Source organism: Trichosurus vulpecula, chromosome 6 (genome assembly GCF_011100635.1).
Source record: "Trichosurus vulpecula isolate mTriVul1 chromosome 6, mTriVul1.pri, whole genome shotgun sequence".
NCBI lineage: Eukaryota > Metazoa > Chordata > Mammalia > Diprotodontia > Phalangeridae > Trichosurus > Trichosurus vulpecula.
Genome location: NC_050578.1, coordinates 186,852,745 through 186,870,491, shown reverse-complemented (window position 1 = coordinate 186,870,491; position 17,747 = coordinate 186,852,745).

Below are 17,747 nucleotides of genomic sequence, written 5' to 3'. Positions count from 1 at the left end.
GAAGGAAGTTAGGAGTCAGGGAGTGAAGAGAGAAAGCATTCCTGGCAAGTGAGAAGGCATAGAATTAGGAGATGGAGTGTCACATGGAAGGAACATCAAGAAAGTCATTATCCTTGTGTTGTAAAATGTAAGAAGATTGGGAAGGTAGGAAGGTGCCAGGTAGTGAAGAACTTAAAGGCCAAACAGAAGATTTCTATTTAATCTTGTAGGCAATAGAATGACACTGGAGTTCACTCAATAAGGGTGGGTAGCAAGTTAGCAATTTGATTATGAGGCACAGTCTTAGCTTTTTGGGGAACTGAGATATGAAGTGACGTGCCCATCATCACATAGTAAATGACAGAAGTTGGACTCAACTCCAACACTAGCCTGCTCTTCATTTTACTACTACTGCTAACTATTTACTACTACTACTACTACTACTACTACTACTACTACTACCATGTTTACCAACAATAATGATAATGATAATTTTCTTCAGCCAAATGATGGACTTTTAGGCCAACATCACCCCTTTTAGAAACTAGTTAGTAATTCTAATAAACATAAAAAAATGAAGAACTCTTAGTGAACTCCAGGGACATCAATGTCCCTCTTGTTCTGGGTAGCTAGGGAATTGATGAATTTTTAAAGTTGCCACTGCCCAAAAAAATGGACCTACATTTGGACAGAAGAATCAGATGTGTCCATAGATTTGGTGGTGTCAATTTGGTACTATTCAAAAGTAGAAAGAGACAATGAGATGTAGTAGATAGAGAGCTGGCCTCAAAGCCAGGAATACTTGGGATCAAGTGCTACCCTGACCCATACTGACTACATGATCTTGAGCAAATCATTTTATTTTCAGTAATCTAGGCACATCTCTAGAACGAGATGTTTCAGAGAAGATAACAACCTGTATCAGTAGGAAGATTTCCCTAGATTGATGCAATCATTGGTACTGTCCTTACCCCTATTTATAAAAGCAAAATGGGCTATTTCTAGTGGGGGTGGTTTCTCTTCCTTAGAGGCCTTCAAGCAGAAGTTAGATGACTACATGTTGAGTATGTTGTAGGGGGAGGGGGTCCCTTTCATGAATAAGTTGGACTAGATAGCCATTGAGGTCCTTTATAACTAAAATTCTGGGGCTTCCAGGGGTGGATCCCCAGGGGCGGCTGGAAAGCAGGGACTTGCGTGAGCTCCCCACCATGTCCCTCCAAAAACCTATAAAAATGGCTCTGAACAAATTCTAGAACTGCAGAACCCACAAAATAGCAGAGGGAAGCATGGATCCAGCCCAGGACAGCCTGGATGGTTGCTGGATGAGGTCTATCATGCACAGAGTGGAGGGGAGCGGAGCTCAGTATGGGAGGCAGCAGGACCAGCCAGACCAGGAACAGGGCAGAACAGGCCCTAGCACCCTGAATCAATGAGCTGTGGCAGCTACCAGACTTCTCAACCCACAAACACCAAAGACAATAGAGAAGGGTAGTGGAAAAAGCTTCAGGGGATGTTTGGCCACTGCCCCGGGGCAGCGGAGGAGGTGCAGCTACAGAACTACAGCTGCAGTTACTTCCGGCCCCAGGCCCACCTGGTGGGAGGAATGAAGTGGTGGATCAGAGGAGGAGTGAAGAGCCTGCTGAAGATTTGTGTCAGGTTCGAGTTGTTGGTTCTTGAGGAAGGAGGAGTGCTGGGGTGGCAGAGCTGGCTATATACAAATAGCTCTGAAATCAATGGTGCATCCCCTCAAGCTTGGAACAAAGTGCTCTTTGCTCTACAAGCAGTCATACCCCGACAAAAAACTCAAGGGTCAAATGTGTTGGCTGGGAACATGGCCAGGCAGCAAAAATGCAGTCTCAGATTTTGGAATTTTTCTTTGGTGACAAAGAAGACCAAAACATATGGCCTGAAAAAGTCAACAAAGTCAAAGAGCCTACACCAAAAGCCTCCAAGAAAAACATGAACTGGTCTCAGGCCATGGAAGATCTCAAAAAGGAGTTGGAAAAGCAAGTTAGAGAAGTAGAGGAAAAATTGGGACGAGAAAAGAGAATGATACAAGAAAACCATGAAAAACAAGTCAATGACTTGTTTAAGGAGACCCAAAAAATACTGAAAAAATATTGAAGAAAACAACACTTTAAAAAATAGACTAACTCAAATGACAAAGGAGCTCCAAAAAGCCAATGAGGAGAAGAATGCCTTGAAAGGCAGAATTAGCCAAATGGAAAAGGAGGTCCAAAAGACCACTGAAGAAAATACTACCTTAAAAATGAGATTGGAGCAAGTGGAAGCTAGTGACTTGATGAGAAATCAAGATATTATAAAACAGAACCAAAGGAATGAAACCATGGAAGACAATGTGAAATATCTCATTGGAAAAACCACTGACCTAGAAAATAGCTCCAGGAGAGATAATTTAAAAATGATTGGACTACCTGAAAGCCATGATCAAAAAAAGAGCCTAGATATCATCTTTCAAGAAATTATCAAGGAGAATTGCCCTGATATTCTAGAGCCACAGGGCAAAATAGAAATTGAAAGAATCCACAGATCGCCTCATCAAATAGATCCCAAAAAGGAAAACTCCGAGGAACATTGTTGCCAAATTCTAGAGCTCCCAGGTCAAGGAGAAAATACTGCAAGCAACCAGAAAGAAACGATTTGAATATTGTGGAAAAACAATCAGGATAACATAGGATCTGGCAGCTTCCACATTAAGGGAATGAAGGGCTTAGAATATGATATTCCAGAGGTCAATGGAGCTAGCATTAAAACCAAGAATCACCTACCCAGCAAAACTGAGTATCACGCTCCAAGGCAAAATATGGATTTTCAATAAAATGGAGGACTTTCAAGTTTTCTCAGTGAAAAGACCAGAGCTGAATAGAAAATTTGACTTTCAAACACAACAATCAAGAGAAGCATGAGAAGGTAAACAAGAAAGAGAAATCATAAGGGACTTACTAAAGTTGAACTGTTTTCTTTATATTCCTACATGGAAAAATGATGTGCATGATCCATGAGACCTCAATATCTTAGTAGTTGAAAGGAATATGCATATATATATATATGTTTATACATATATATACATATGTGTGTGTCTATGTACGTATATGTGTAGGTGTGTATATATATATATATATGTGTGTGTGTGTGTGTGTGTGTGTGTGTGTGCATATACATATATATACACACACAAAGGGCACAGGATGAGTTGAAGATGAAGGGCTGATATCTAAAAGAATAAAATCAATTTAAGGGATAAGAGAGGAATATATTGAGAGAGGGAGAAAGGGAGAGACAGAATGGGTTAAATTATCTTGCATAAAAGTGGCAAGAAAAAGTGGTTCTGTAGGAAGGGAAGAGGGGGCAGGTGAGGGGGAATGAGTAAATCTTGCTCTCACTGGATTTGACCTGAGGAGGGAATACCATACACACTCAATTGGGTGTCTTACCCCACAGGAAAGAAGGAGGAAGAAGATAAAAAAGGGGGGATGATAGAAGGGAGGGCAGACGGGGGGAGAAGGTAATCAAAAACAAACACTTTTGAAAAGGGACAGGGTCAAGGGAGAAAATTCAATAAAGGGGGATAGGTTAGGAAGGAGCAAAACATAGTTAATCTTTCACAACATGAGTATTGTGGAAGAGTTTTACATAATGATATGCATGTGGCCTATGCTGAATTGCTTGCCTTCTTAGGGAGGGTGGGTGGGGAGGGAAGAGGGAAGAGAATTTGGAACTCAAAGTTTTAAAAACAGATGTTAAAAACAACAGCAAAGAAAAAAGTTTTTGCATGCAACTAGGAAATAAGATACACAGGAAATGGGGCATAGAAATTTATCTTGCCCTACAAGAGAAGAAGGGAAAGGGGGATGGGAGGGGAGTGGGGTGACAGATGGGAGGACTGACTGGGGAACGGGGCAACCAGAATATATGCCATCTTGGAGTGGGGGGAGGGTAGAAATGGGAAAGAAATTTGTAATTCAAACTTTTGTGAAAATCAATGCTGAAAACTAAATATATTAAATAAATTTAAAAAAATAACTAAAATTCTGTGATTCTGTAACTTACCATCAATTTGTAAGTATGAGGGAGCCCTGATACACCTATCTCTGCTTCTCATGGCAGTATTTACAAATCCCAATGTTCCAGACCTTTCAGTTAATTCCAATTTTACTTCGGGAGTATAGATTAGATCTTATGTAGTCAGTCTGTCTACTCTGCCTGTGTGGCTGAGCCAGTTAGAACCATAGATTCTCCTGAAAGAATGATACATTAGATTCAATGCCTTGTTGAGACCCAGAGGAAGCTAGGGGATGCACTGGGTAGAATGCTGGGCCTAGAGTCAGGACGCCTTGAGTTCAAATCCAAGCTTAGGCACTTGGTAGCTCTGTGGCCCTGAGAAAGTCATTTAACTGCTGTCTGCCTCAGTTTCCTGAAATGTAAAATGGAATAATAGTAGTACCTGCCTTCCAGAGTTGTTAGGACCAAATGAGATAATATTTTCAAAGTGATTAGTACATGCCTGGCACATAGTAGTCACTTAATAAATGCTTATTTCCTTCTTTCCTTATTAAGCACACTAGGTCAGGCAAGTCATGTCATTTTGGCTCCTGAGGTTTCATTTCAAATGGTATATTTTCTAATTCTGATTGTGATTTTTATACACTTATAAGCATTCTACAGTTATGTTTATTCCAATATATTGTGACTTAAAAAAAATCAAACTGCAACTTAAGAAAAACACCCTCCAGTCTCTGGTAGCTACAAATGAGGCCTCATATTTTAACTGCTGTCAACCACCTAATGGGATCTATCTTTAGTCTGATCAAAGCCCTAGCCATGCTGAGTAGCCGTTCCAAGAGAAATAGAAGATTCCTAGCCTGAGCCAAAATTTTAACTTACCTCCCTCCCCCTCCCTCTGCTCAGGGCCATCTCCATGAAATATGTGAGGAGAGCAGTGCAACAGAATACCTCCTCAGTGGGGTTTCCAGAAATACTTTATTCTGCCATTACATTGTTCATAGACCCGATCACTTTCGGATGGTGACAGAAAATCATTTTATGAAAGTCCCTCCTGTCCAGCAATGACAAAGAAAACACTGCTGTGTATCAATCGTTGGTACAGCCATTTTCCTTGCACTCTGGGTGCATGTAAAGTGAAGGGTCAGGACATCCTCAAGTTCTTGACTGAACCTGTGTTTTTCCCTCAAGTATTTTGGTATGAGTTTCTTTATTGTTTTAATAAATATAACAGAAAGACTGCCCATAGGATTTAAATTGTTCTGGTACCTTTTTTTAAGTGGAAGAGTAAAGGGAAGATAAGAGGAGGAAGCATGCTATGAAAATCCAGAGAACTGGGAGGGATCATAAGAAGTCTTGTAGCCCAGTCCTCTGCCCCTCAGTAGGATTCACCAAGGCAACTCAGCGAAGGAGGTACCTATCCTCATATCCAGGGATTCCAAACTTCACAGAACAAAGGATCAAATCCCAAGGATTTGTTCTGTGAAGTCTGGATTCAGACAAAGGGCTGCATTTGAAGACATAGAGGGCCACATGGGGCCTCAAAGCCACAGGTTCCCCACCCCTGCTCATATCAACGTCACTCAATCCACAAATATTTAAATGCCTCCAATGTGCCAAACACTGGGCTAGGCTCTGAGGGTACAAAGACTAAAGTAAATTAGCCAAGGACCTCAAAGAGCTCACATTATTTTTGATGCAGACAGCATGAATGTATATGAGTGTATCTAAAATGGATAGAAAATAGTCACCCCAAGTTGACTCTGGAGGGAACTCATTAGTCCATGGTGGATCAGGAAAGACCTCATGAAGAGGGTAGTACTTTAACTAAGCCCTGAAGGAAACTAGAGATATTAAGAAATGCAGGTGAGAAAGAAGTGCATTCCAGACAGGCATGTGGGAGATGGAGCGTTTGTGTATGTAGAACAGCAAGGAGAGTTTGGCCAAACCATTGTATGTGTAGGAGGAAGGGAAGGGGAAGGGGAATAAGCATTTATATGTGCTTACTATATGTTAGGTAGGGCAAATAGTATGCAATGAGTCTGGAAAGATAGGTTGGGATCAGATTATGAAGGATTTTAAATGCCAAAGAGGGAAGCTTATATTTGACCCTGGAGGTTATAGGCAACCTCTTGAGTTCACTGAATAGAGGAGAGACAGAGTCAGCTTGGTGCTTTAGGAAAATCAGTTAAGCACAAATGTCTTCACATGGATTAGATGGATTAGAAAGGGAATAGACTTGGGGCATAGAGACCAGTTAAGAGGCTATTTTAATAGTCTGGATGATAGTAATGAGACCTGAAGTAGAGTGGTAGCTCTGTGAGTGGAGAAATGAAGAGAGACAGAAGAGAGATCATGGAGGTTGAATGGATAAGATTTGGAAACTGATTGAATATGAAGGGTGAATGACAAGGAGGAGTTGAGGATGACACCAAGATTCTGATCCAGAGTGAAAGGAAATATGGTGTTGGTGTTCTTGATAGAAATGGAGACATTAGAAGGAGAGCTGAAGTGGGTAATCAGTTCAGTTTTGGAAATGCCAAGTTTGAGATGTTTACAGGATATGTACTTCAAAATGGTTAACTAGAGAGTCAGTGATGTGTGACTGGAGCTCAGAAGAGAGGCTGAAACTGGAAATAAAGATTGGGGAGTCATCATCATAGAGATTAATTAAACCCACATGGGCTGATATGTTCATCATAAGAGTGAGTACACAGAAGAAAAGAGGACACAAGACAGAGCCTTGGCAATATACCCAGAGTAGAGGGGCATATAGTCAGGTATATTAGAGAACTAAGAAAGAGCAGTGTCAGGAAAAATGAAAACTTTACTTTAGTCTTTGTACCCTCAGGATGAAACAAATATGATACTGATATCTAAACCAGGAAGAGTAAAATCAGAGAAAGAAAAGTATAGACTAATGTAATTAATGAATATGGAAGCAAAGGGTAATCAATAGTGCCAATTGCTGTAGTAGCATCAAGAAGGATGGGGGTTGAGAAAAGTCTTTAAGATTCAGCAAGTAAAAGATCATTGGTGATTTGGAAAGGGCAGTATTAATTGGACAATGAAGTTAGAGGTCATATTGTAGAAGATTTAGAAGACAGTAAGAAGAGAGGGAATAAAGGCAATGAACATAGAGAACTTTTAAGGAGTTTGTTGAAAAAGGAAGGGGAGATATAGGGCAATGGCTTTCAGTGCTGGTAGAGTGTAGTGAGAATGTTTTTAAGGATAAAGACTTGGGCATGTTTGTACAACAGCAGGGAAGGAAGTAGTAATTTGGGTGTTGCCACTGAAAAGAGTTGTCATGTTGGAGAGGGATTGTCTGCTGAGAATAGAGTAAGGAATAATGGCTAGAAGCTGCAGAGAGGCAGTTTTCAACTCAGTGTGGAAGCCTTCCCCATACCCTGAAAATCTTTGTAATAATTAGTGCTATCTAATGGTCTTTATGGATTTCTTTTTTTTTTTAAAGGTGTTTTATTTATTTTTAGTTTACCACACACGGTTCTACATAGTTTTGAGTTCCAGTTTTTCTCCCCTCCCTCCCCCATCCCTCCCCAAGACGGCATGAAGTCTCATATAACTGTCATGTATAACTTCGCATTGAATTAATTTATGCTCTAGTCAAGTCGTGGAGAAGAATTTTGACCAATGGAATGAATCACAAGAAAGAAGAAACAGAACCAAAAAAAAAAAAAAAACAACAAAACAAACAAGAAAAAAAAAACCCCAAAAACAAAAACAAAAGAGAAGCAGAAAAGGCGAGCATGTAGTGTGCCTCAGTCTGTATTCAAACTTCTCAGTTCTTTCTCTGAATGAAGATAGCATTCTCCATCGTGAGTCCCCTGGAATTGTCCTTGCCCCTTTAGGTTGCTGAAAGAGGCGCAGTATGTCAGGGTTGGTCCTCACGGAATCCACATATCTGTGGCTGTGCACAACGTTCTCCTGGCTCTGCTCCGCTCACTCAGCATTATGTCGTGTAGGTTTTTCCAGGTTGTTATGAAGTCTGCATCATCCCCATTTCTTATGGCACAATAGTATTCCATCACCTTCATATACCACAGCTTGTTCAGCCATTCCCCAATTGATGGGCATCCCTTTGCTTTCCAATTCTTGGCTACCACAAAGAGAGCTGCTATAAATATTCTTGTACATATGGGTCCTTTTCCCGCTTGCATGATTTCTTTGGGATACAACCCTAGAAGTGGTATTACTGGGTCAAAGGGTATGAACATTTCTATAGCCCTTTGGGCATAGTTCCACACCGCCCTCCAAAATGGCTGGATCAGCTCACAACTCCACCAGCAATGCAACAATGTTCCAATTTCCCCACATCCTTTCCAGCATTTATCATTCTCCTGATTTGTTATTTTAGCCAATCTGACAGGAGAGATGTGGTATCTAAGAGTTGTTTCGATTTGCATTTCTCTAATCAGCAGCGATCCAGAGCATTTTTTCATATGCCTGTAGATAGCTTTAATTTCTTCCTCTGAAAACTGCCTGTTCATATCCTTTGACCATTTCTCAATTGGGGAATGGCTTGTATTCCTATATATTTGGCTTAGCTCCCTGTATATTTTAGAGATGAGGCCTTTATCAGAGATACTAGTTGCAAAGATTTTCTCCCAATTTTCTGCTTCCCTCCTAATTCTTGTTGCATTGGCTTTTTTTGTACAAAAACATTTCAATTTGACATAATCAAAATTATCCATTTTGCATTTTGTAATGCTCTCTATCTCTTGTTGGGTCATGAATTCTTTACTTTTCCACAAATCTGATAAGTAAACTATTCCTTGCTTTCCCAAATTATTTAGAGTATCAACTTTTACTCCTAAATCATGAACCCATTTTGACTTTATTTTGGTATATGGTATAAGATATTGGTCTATGCCCAGTTTTTTCCCTACCATTTTCCAATTTTCCCAACAGTTTTTGTGAAATAGTGAATTATTAGCCCAGAAACTGGCCTCTTTGGGTTTATCAAAGAGTAGATTGCTAAACTTGTTGATTTCACCTACTTGTGTACCTATCCTATTCCACTGATCCACACCCCTGTTTCTTAACCAGTACCAGGCAGTTTTGATGACTGCTGCTGCGTAGTACAGTTTAATATCTGGTGTGGCTAAACCACCATCTCTAGCATGTCTTTTCATTAATATCCTAGATACTCTAGACCTCTTGTTTTTCCAAATGAATTTTGTTATTATTTTGTCCAGCTCGGTAAAAAAATTTTTTGGTAGTTCGATTGGTATGGCACTGAATAGATAGATTAATTTAGGTAGAATTGTCATTTTTATTATATTAGCTCGGCCTAACCATGAGCAACTGATATTTCTCCATTTATTTAGATCTGATTTTATTCCCGTGAAAAGTGTTTCATAGTTATGTTCATATAGGCCCTGGGTTTGCCTTGGCAAATAGACTCCCAAATATTTTATAGTGCCTTCAGTAACTTTGAATGGAATTTCTCTTTCTATCTCTTGCTGTTGGGCTTTGTCAGTAATGTATAGGAATGCTGAGGATTTATGTGGGTTTATTTTATATCCTGCAACTTTGCTAAAGTTGTTTATTATTTCAAGTAGTTTTTTACTTGATTCTCTAGGATTCTCTAGATAAATCATCATATCATCTGCAAACAGTGATAATTTAGTTTCTTCTTTTCCTATTCTAATTCCTTCAATTTCTTTTTCTTCTCTTATTGCTACAGCTAATGTTTCTAGAACCAAATTGAATAATAGGGGTGATAATGGACATCCTTGTTTCACCCCTGATCTTATTGGGAATGCATCTAGTTTATCCCCATTACAAATAATGCTTGTTGATGGTTTTAGGTAGATGCTATTTATAATTTTGAGGAAGGTTCCCCTTATTCCTATGCTTTCTAGTGTTTTTAATAGGAATGGGTGTTGTACTTTGTCAAAGGCTTTTTCTGCGTCTATTGAGATGATCATATGGTTTCTGCTAGTTTTGTTGTTGATATGGTCAATTATGCTAATAGTTTTCCTAATATTGAACCAGCCTTGCATTCCTGGAATAAATCCTACCTGGTCATGGTGTATTATTCTCGTAATGAGTTGCTGCAATCTTTTTGCTAATATTTTATTTAAAATTTTTGAATCAATATTCATTAGAGAAATTGATCTATAATTTTCTTTCTCTGTTTTAACTCTACCTGGTTTGGGTATTAGTACCATATTTGTGTCATAAAAAGAATTTGGTAGGACTCCTTCTTCACCTATTTTCCCAAATAGTCTACAAAGTATTGGAATTAGTTGTTCTTTAAATGTTTGATAGAATTCACATGTAAAACCATCTGGCCCTGGAGATTTTTTCCTAGGGAGTTCGTTGATGGCCTGCTCAATTTCTTTTTCTGATATGGGGTCATTAAGAAATTTCACTTCCTTCTCTGTTAGTCTGGGCAGTTTATGTTTTTGTAGATATTCATCCATATCTCTAAGGTTGTCAAATTTATGGGCATACAGTTGGGCAAAATAATTCCTAATTATTGTTTTGATTTCCTCTTCATTAGAGGTGACCTCACCCTTTTCATTTTTGATACTGGTAATTTGATTTTCTTCTTTCTTTTTTTTAATCAAATTGGCCAAAGGTTTGTCAATTTTATTGGTTTTTTCATAAAACCAGCTCTTCGTTTTATTTATTAATTCAATAGTTTTCTTGGTTTCAATTTTATTAATCTCTCCTTTGATTTTCAGTATTTCTAATTTGGTATTTAATTGGGGGTTTTCAATTTGCTCTTTTTCTAGCTTTTTCAGCTGTCTGCCCAGATCATTGATCTCCTCTTTCCCTATTTTATTCATGTAGGCATTTAGAGATATAAAACTTCCCCTAAGAACTGCTTTTGCTGCATCCCATAAGTTTTGGTATGTTGTTTCATTATTGTCATTCTCTTGAATGAAATTATTAATTGTTTCTCTGATTTGATCTTTGGCCCACTCACTCTTTAGAATTAAATTATTTAGTTTCCAATTAGTTTTTAGCTTATTTTTCCATGGTACTTTATTAAAAATGATTCTTATTGCATCATGATCTGAAAAGGATGCATTGACTACTTCTGCTTTTCTGCACTGTATTGTGAGGTTTTTATGCCCTAGTACATGGTCAATTTTTGAGTATGTGCCATGTACTTTTGAGAAGAAAGTATATTCCTTTTTATCCCCGTTCAGTTTTCTCCAGAGGTCTATCATATGTGCCTTTTCTAAAATTCTGTTTACTTCCTTAACTTTTTTCTTATTTATTTTGAGGTTAGATTTATCAAGTTCAGAAAGGGGGAGGTTGAGGTCTCCCAATATTATAGTTTTGCTGTCTATTTCTTCCTGTAACTCCCTTAACCTCTCCTCTAAGAATTTGTATGCCTTACCACTTGGTGCATATATGTTAAGCAATGATATTGCTTCATTGTTTATGGTGCCTTTTAGCAGGATATAATGTCCTTCCTTATCTCTTTTAGTTAGATCTATCTTTACTTTTGCTTTGTCTGAGATTAGGATTGCTACACCTGCTTTTTTTACTTTAGCTGAGGCACAATATATTTTACTCCAGCCTTTTACCTTAACCCTATGTGTATCCCCCTGTTTCAGATGCGTTTCTTGTAAACAGCATATTGTAGGATTATGGTTTTTAATCCATTCTGCTATCTGCTTCTGTTTTGTGAGAATGTTCATCCCCTGCACGTTCAGGGTTATGATTTCTATCTGTGTCTTTTTCTCCATCCTAATTCCCCCTGTTTATGCTTTTATTTCTCCCTTTCCCCTTCTCCTCCCCAACAAAGTTTTGCTTTTGACCGCCGCTTTCCTCAGTTAACCCTCCCTCTTTATTCCCCTCCCTTATCTAACCGTTACCCACTTGCTACTTCTCCTCTTCCTTCTGCCCTCCCCCCTCCCTTTTTCCCCCCTTTCCCTCCCACTTCCCATAGGACAAGTTAGATTTCTAAACTTATCAGAGTATGTTATTCCCTTCTTGAACTAGATCAGATGACAGTAAAGCTCAAATACTGCTCTTCTCCCTCCCTTCTTTCCCTCTACTATAATATGTTTTTTTGCCACTTCCTTTGGTGTAATTTACCCTTTTCTACAACCTCCTTACCACTTCCCTCATAGCCCTCCCTTTATATCTCTTATTTATATTTTATATCTTTACATCAGTTAATTTATACAGGCATTCACAACCTATGTATATCCCTTTCATTTGTCACAATAGTTGTACCATTCACAAGAATGACTTATATATGTATATATATATATATATATATATATATATATATACATATATATATACATAAAAAACATACATAAGATGATAAAATCCCATATAAAGATGTAAACAACCTAACCTTATTGGTTAATGAAGTTTGTGGGGTTTTTCCCCCTGGTTACCTTTTTATGTCTCTCTTGAGGTTTGTATTTGGAGATCAAATTTTCCATTGAGTTCTGGCCTTTTCATCAGGAAGGTCTGGAATTCCCCTATTTCATTGAATGTCCATCGCCTTGCCTGGAAAATTATGCTTAGTTTTGCTGGGTAGTTGATCCTTGGTTGTAGTCCCAGCTCCTTTGCCCTTCGGAATATCATATTCCAATTTCTCCTGTCTTTTAATGTGGAAGCTGAGAGATCCTGCGTGATCCTGACTGTAGTTCCATGATATTTGAATTGCTTCTTTTTAGCTGCTTGCAGTATTTTCTCCTTGAGTTTATAGCTCTGAAATTTGGCTATAATATTTCTTGGTGTTTTCAGTTTGGGATCTCTTTCAGGGGGTGATCGGTGAATTCTTTCAATGACTATTTTGCCCTCTGGTTCTAGGACCTCTGGGCAGTTGTCTTTGATAATTTCTTCGAAGATACTGTCAAGGCTCCTTTTTTCATCGTGGATTTCCGGTAGACCAATAACTCTCAAATTGTCTCTCCTGGATCTATTTTCCAGGTCAGTAGTTTTGCCAATCAGATATTTCACATTTTTTTCTATTTTTTCATTCTTTACGTTTTGTTTTATTACTTCTTGATGCCTCATAGATTCATTAGCTTCTACTTGCTCAAGTCTAATTTTAAATGAGTTAGTGTTTACATTTTGCTTTTGAGCCTCCATTTTCAATTGGTTGATTTCACCTCTCAGGGTGTCCTTTTCTCTCTCTAGATTCTGAATCTCCATAGCCATTTCGCCAATCTTATTCTTTAGGGACTTTTCCATTTTTTCCATGTTTTCTTTTACCTCCCTAATTTGGTTTTTAAAATCCTCTTTTAGCTCTTCCAGCAGTGCTTTTTGGGCTGGAGACCAGATCATATTAGCTTTTGAGGTATCTGATGTATCTACTGTGTCATTACTATCTTCTTCTATGTCGATATTTTGATCCTGCCTGTCTCCATAAAAAGAATCTATTGTCCTCGGTTTTTTTGTGTTCTTCTTCATGTTGGTTTGTATCTGTGGATCTCAGGGCTTTCTGTCCCAGCTTTCTTATTCTGGGGGTTGTGAGTCTAGAATTATAACCTTCAGTTTCCTGAGGTGTGGGGAAGGGGTCTGGCTCCCTGGCGTCTCACTCCCTGTGGGTGCTCTCCAGCACTTGCTTTTCGGCAATGGTCTCAGCTGTTTGTTGTTTGAGCTGATGACTGGCGCTTCCCCTGGGGGAGCAAGGTTACGTCTGGGCTCCTGGCTTGGCCCCCTGCCGACTCTTCCCCTCTGGGACTAATGAGCTTCTAGTATTTGTCCTATGAAGCCCCGCTACTCTCTCCTCTGTTTCAGTTCTCTTTTTTTTTTTTCCCGAGGAATTCTCTGGGTGAGGGGGGGAGGCGTTAGAGCCGGTTACCTGGCCATTGAGTCTTCCGGAAGTTCAAGAAGCCGAGTTCCTGGGTTTTGCAAGCGTCAGGGCTGGGTGTTTTCGCGGCTGGTGGCGCTGGTGGCGTTGCGCTGCCTCTCGTCGCTCCCAGATACTGCCGTCCTGTGTTGGGAGGCCTGGGGATCTCTGCCGGTTTCGGGCGCCCAGCTTTCTCCCAGCCCGTCTCCCACGTTGATTTCCCGGCCAGCCGCTTCCGCCTTGGTCTGGAGCAGCTCCGCACCGGGCACTCTCCGCGCCTGCAGGTTCGTTCCTCCGGCCTTTCAAACTCTCCCGGCTCGGAAATTTGCCCCATGCAGACTGCTCGCGGTTTCTGACTCTCTCAAATCTTCTCAAATTCACTTTTTTATGGGAATCTGACAGACCTTGTGAGAGAGCTCCGGTAAGAGGCTGCCTTCATGCGGCCATCTTGGCTCCGCCCCCCCTTAATCCCCTTATGGATTTCTTAGGAAACAGTGAGTTCCCCTTTGTAGAGATTTTTAAACAAAAGTTGCGTGACTTCTCATTGAGGATGTTGCAAAAGGCATTGTTGGAAATGAGTGACTAGATGGCCTTTGAAGTCCTTTACAACTTTGAGATTATGTGATATAGGATTATGTGTCCATTGCAATAGGAGAGAGGTTATGGAGTTTATTCTTCAGCCTGTTAATTGTTCTATTTCCCCTTTTCTTCTTTAAACTTCAGAACCTCAGCACCTTTAATCTTCTGTCATTGGCCTTATTTTCTAACACTTTGGTATATAAATTGCTTTTTACATCTTGACTGCAGTTTTTCTAACACTGTAACAACAATGTTGCTAGCAGCTACTGTGGGGGTGTAAGACCAACAACATCAGCACACAGGAGGGCTGCTAGCACAGGTTCTTTGATCTGCTTTTCTAAGGAAAGCAACTTTAAGGGGTTTACAATCTCACTTTAATTAAACATACATATATCATTCACTTAGTTCAGGGGAAATAGTCATCACCCTGAACTTCAGAGAAAACACAAACAGAAATTACAAGCAGAAATTATATAAACAGAGCAAATAAACACAAATCAACAGACAGGGCTTCTAGCTCTCTGACTAAGACATTACATACATAGTTACCAGAGAGAGAGAAGCACCAACATCTGGATTTTTCAAAGCTAGGCTGGGGGAAGGGGAGGAGAGCTCCTTAACGATTACCCAGAGTCTCTTCAGGCCAAATCACACAAACATTCTTCCCATGAGTAAGCCCCCAAGTAAAACCTCTCCTCCAGCAGTTCTGAGAGTTCTAGCTTAAAGGCTACCCTCAGAGTATATGTACCCTTTTTTAGGGCCCCAGGGCTTCATACGTCTCATGTCCTAATTAGCAAAATGGTGTGGGTCTTCCTACCAAGGCAAGACTCAATCAAAGGCACTTGATTGCCTTAGTCCTGAGAAGCACTCCAAAATAAAAGAAAACGAAAAGTCCTACTTTGCTTGCCATTACAAACACCAAAGTATGTAGGTGAAAAGTCAAACATTTGGTCAAACATCTGGGTATTTTGTCTATATGGTTCATTTATGTGGTCCTTTCTGGAATATTCATTCTGTCTTCCCAGTAGCATTTCAAACTCCTTGAGGACAGGAACCAGTGTCTTCCACTTATTTTATGAAAAAAGAGTGCCTAGTTCAGTACACATAGACAGTTTATACACAGATATCTACAAATAATCATTAACTAGCTGGCATTTTTGTGCTTTAAAGTTTGTAAAGCACTTTACAAATGTTAGCTCATTTGATCCTCTCATCAACCTTGTGATGTAGGTGTAATTCTTATCCTTAGTTTACAGATGAAGAAACTGAAGCTGATAGGTTAAGTGACTTGCCCATGGTCACGGATTATTAAGTGGCAGAAGCAGGATTAAAACTCAGGTCTTTCTGACTCCAAATCCAGTGCTTTCTGCTCTGCACCATCTTGCCATGTCTAGCTACATGTTTGGTAACCTTTTAATGAATTGAAGAAATAGGAGAATGTATTCCCAGGTCTTATATAGTACATTCCTTCATAGGAGCATTTTATTAAAACAACACATGAGGGAAGTGTGTTGTTGTTTTAATATGACATGGAAGAGGATGAATGGGATGCAACTCTAGTCTGTGTTTGTGAATTCTGGAACTAATTTTTGAAAAAGGGATTCTGCTCCAATGAAATATAGATGCATATATATCCAAGAATTAATAAGATCTGATATGGTGACTTTAAATTGAATTCCAGTTTAAAAAAATAAGCACATAAAATACTTTCTTAATATTGTCAATTATACAAAATGGAAGCTCATTATATGTTACCATTAATGTGAAAAGTCAGATAATTAGAGCAGTGTGAAATGAATATTAAAAGAAAAAAAGCAATAAAGTTGGTGGGGCAAGGAGGAATATACTCACTACCATCATTGTGTGTATGCATGCATGTATGATTCTGTCCCTGGTAGGCCACCAGATGTGGGGTCATAACATCTTTAGGCAATTCTTCTACCCATATTCAAATCAGTGGTATCCTCCTGAAGCCTCTCCTGGTTTGTGGTGACTGCTTCCCTTGGAAAGGCATTGTTCAGCATCTCTCTGCCTCCTAACAACTGCCACTTGTCTTCCTGATTAGAGTATTGTATGAAAACAGTGCTTTCATTCCAGGGTTTTCACTAATCTTTTTCCTTTCATCCAGCTGCCTTCCAGTCTCTCTGACAGCTTTGCTTTTGCATTTTTAATTGAATGTTCCTAAAGTTGATATTCATGTATTCTGCTCTCCTAAAATCTCTGTTACTATACCACCATCAAGGTCTTATCTTTCTCTTTTATATCACAGTCAGTTGGGACAAGTGAAATTAGGTGGCATGCAGTAATTAGGTGCCATGGGGGCATCTGTGCTATGAAAACGATGCCCGGGGTTCATTATTATAGATGGGCCCATAGAGCGGCAAATCTCCATTCTATAAGGACATAGAACATTCAACTGGGCATTTTGCTTGGTTTGTCTATTGGGTTAGAATGGACTCTAATTGGTTCTTCTGCAGCTGTTAACATCCTTTATCCATGGCCAAGAAACATTCAAGAAAAGGAACACGTGCTCTCCGACATTTGAAAAATTTCAGAAAAACCAAATCCAATGTTTCAGAGGCAAACTTTGCCATGAGCCCTGAGTTAGATGAATGAAGGCGGGGGTGGGGTGGAAGGTTAGAACCAATGGGAAACAGATTTAGAAGGGAATATTTTATTTCGATAATAAAGTGTATAAGAAGTAAACGGAGAGGTAAAATTTCACTGTTCTGTAAATATACATGCTTAACTGTAGTTTCCTGATAACACCGAAGAGAAAATCGTCAGCCAATTTCTTCTAAACATTAAGTTCTGGAATAGCCTTTTTATGAAACATCTTGTTTCAAGTTCAATGAAACACTAAATGCTTAAAATGTTTGGATGGGATCATAATGCATTTTTCCATTCACTATTTGGGAGTCAACTTGTTTTATTGCATGAGAATTTATTAAAGGGAACTAAGTTTATGACTCTACGAACTGATACTATGCTACTTTTCCAAAACACGTGGTGAAGTTCCTTTAATTAGGAATTTTGCTTCCTGGGGAGCAAATTCGGTTGGGGGTAGAAGTAATCATTGACCTTGGTCCTGGGGTTTATTTCCCCAGGTTATTTCCCCTGTTAACAGCTGCAGTAGGACCAGTTAGAGTTCATTCTAACCTGATTGACAAGCCAAGTAAAACACCCTATTCTATGTCCTTATAGAATGGAGAGGGTCCTAAAATTCTCCCTCTCCATAAGAAATGACATCTAGGGAAGTACTTTCATCTTTCATGATTAGCCCTACCTCCGTCCGTGGTGTGCAGGGCACTCTTTGAAGGCCATGAATTGCGATTGTGAGACTACTTCCCAGCCCAACACTAGTCCC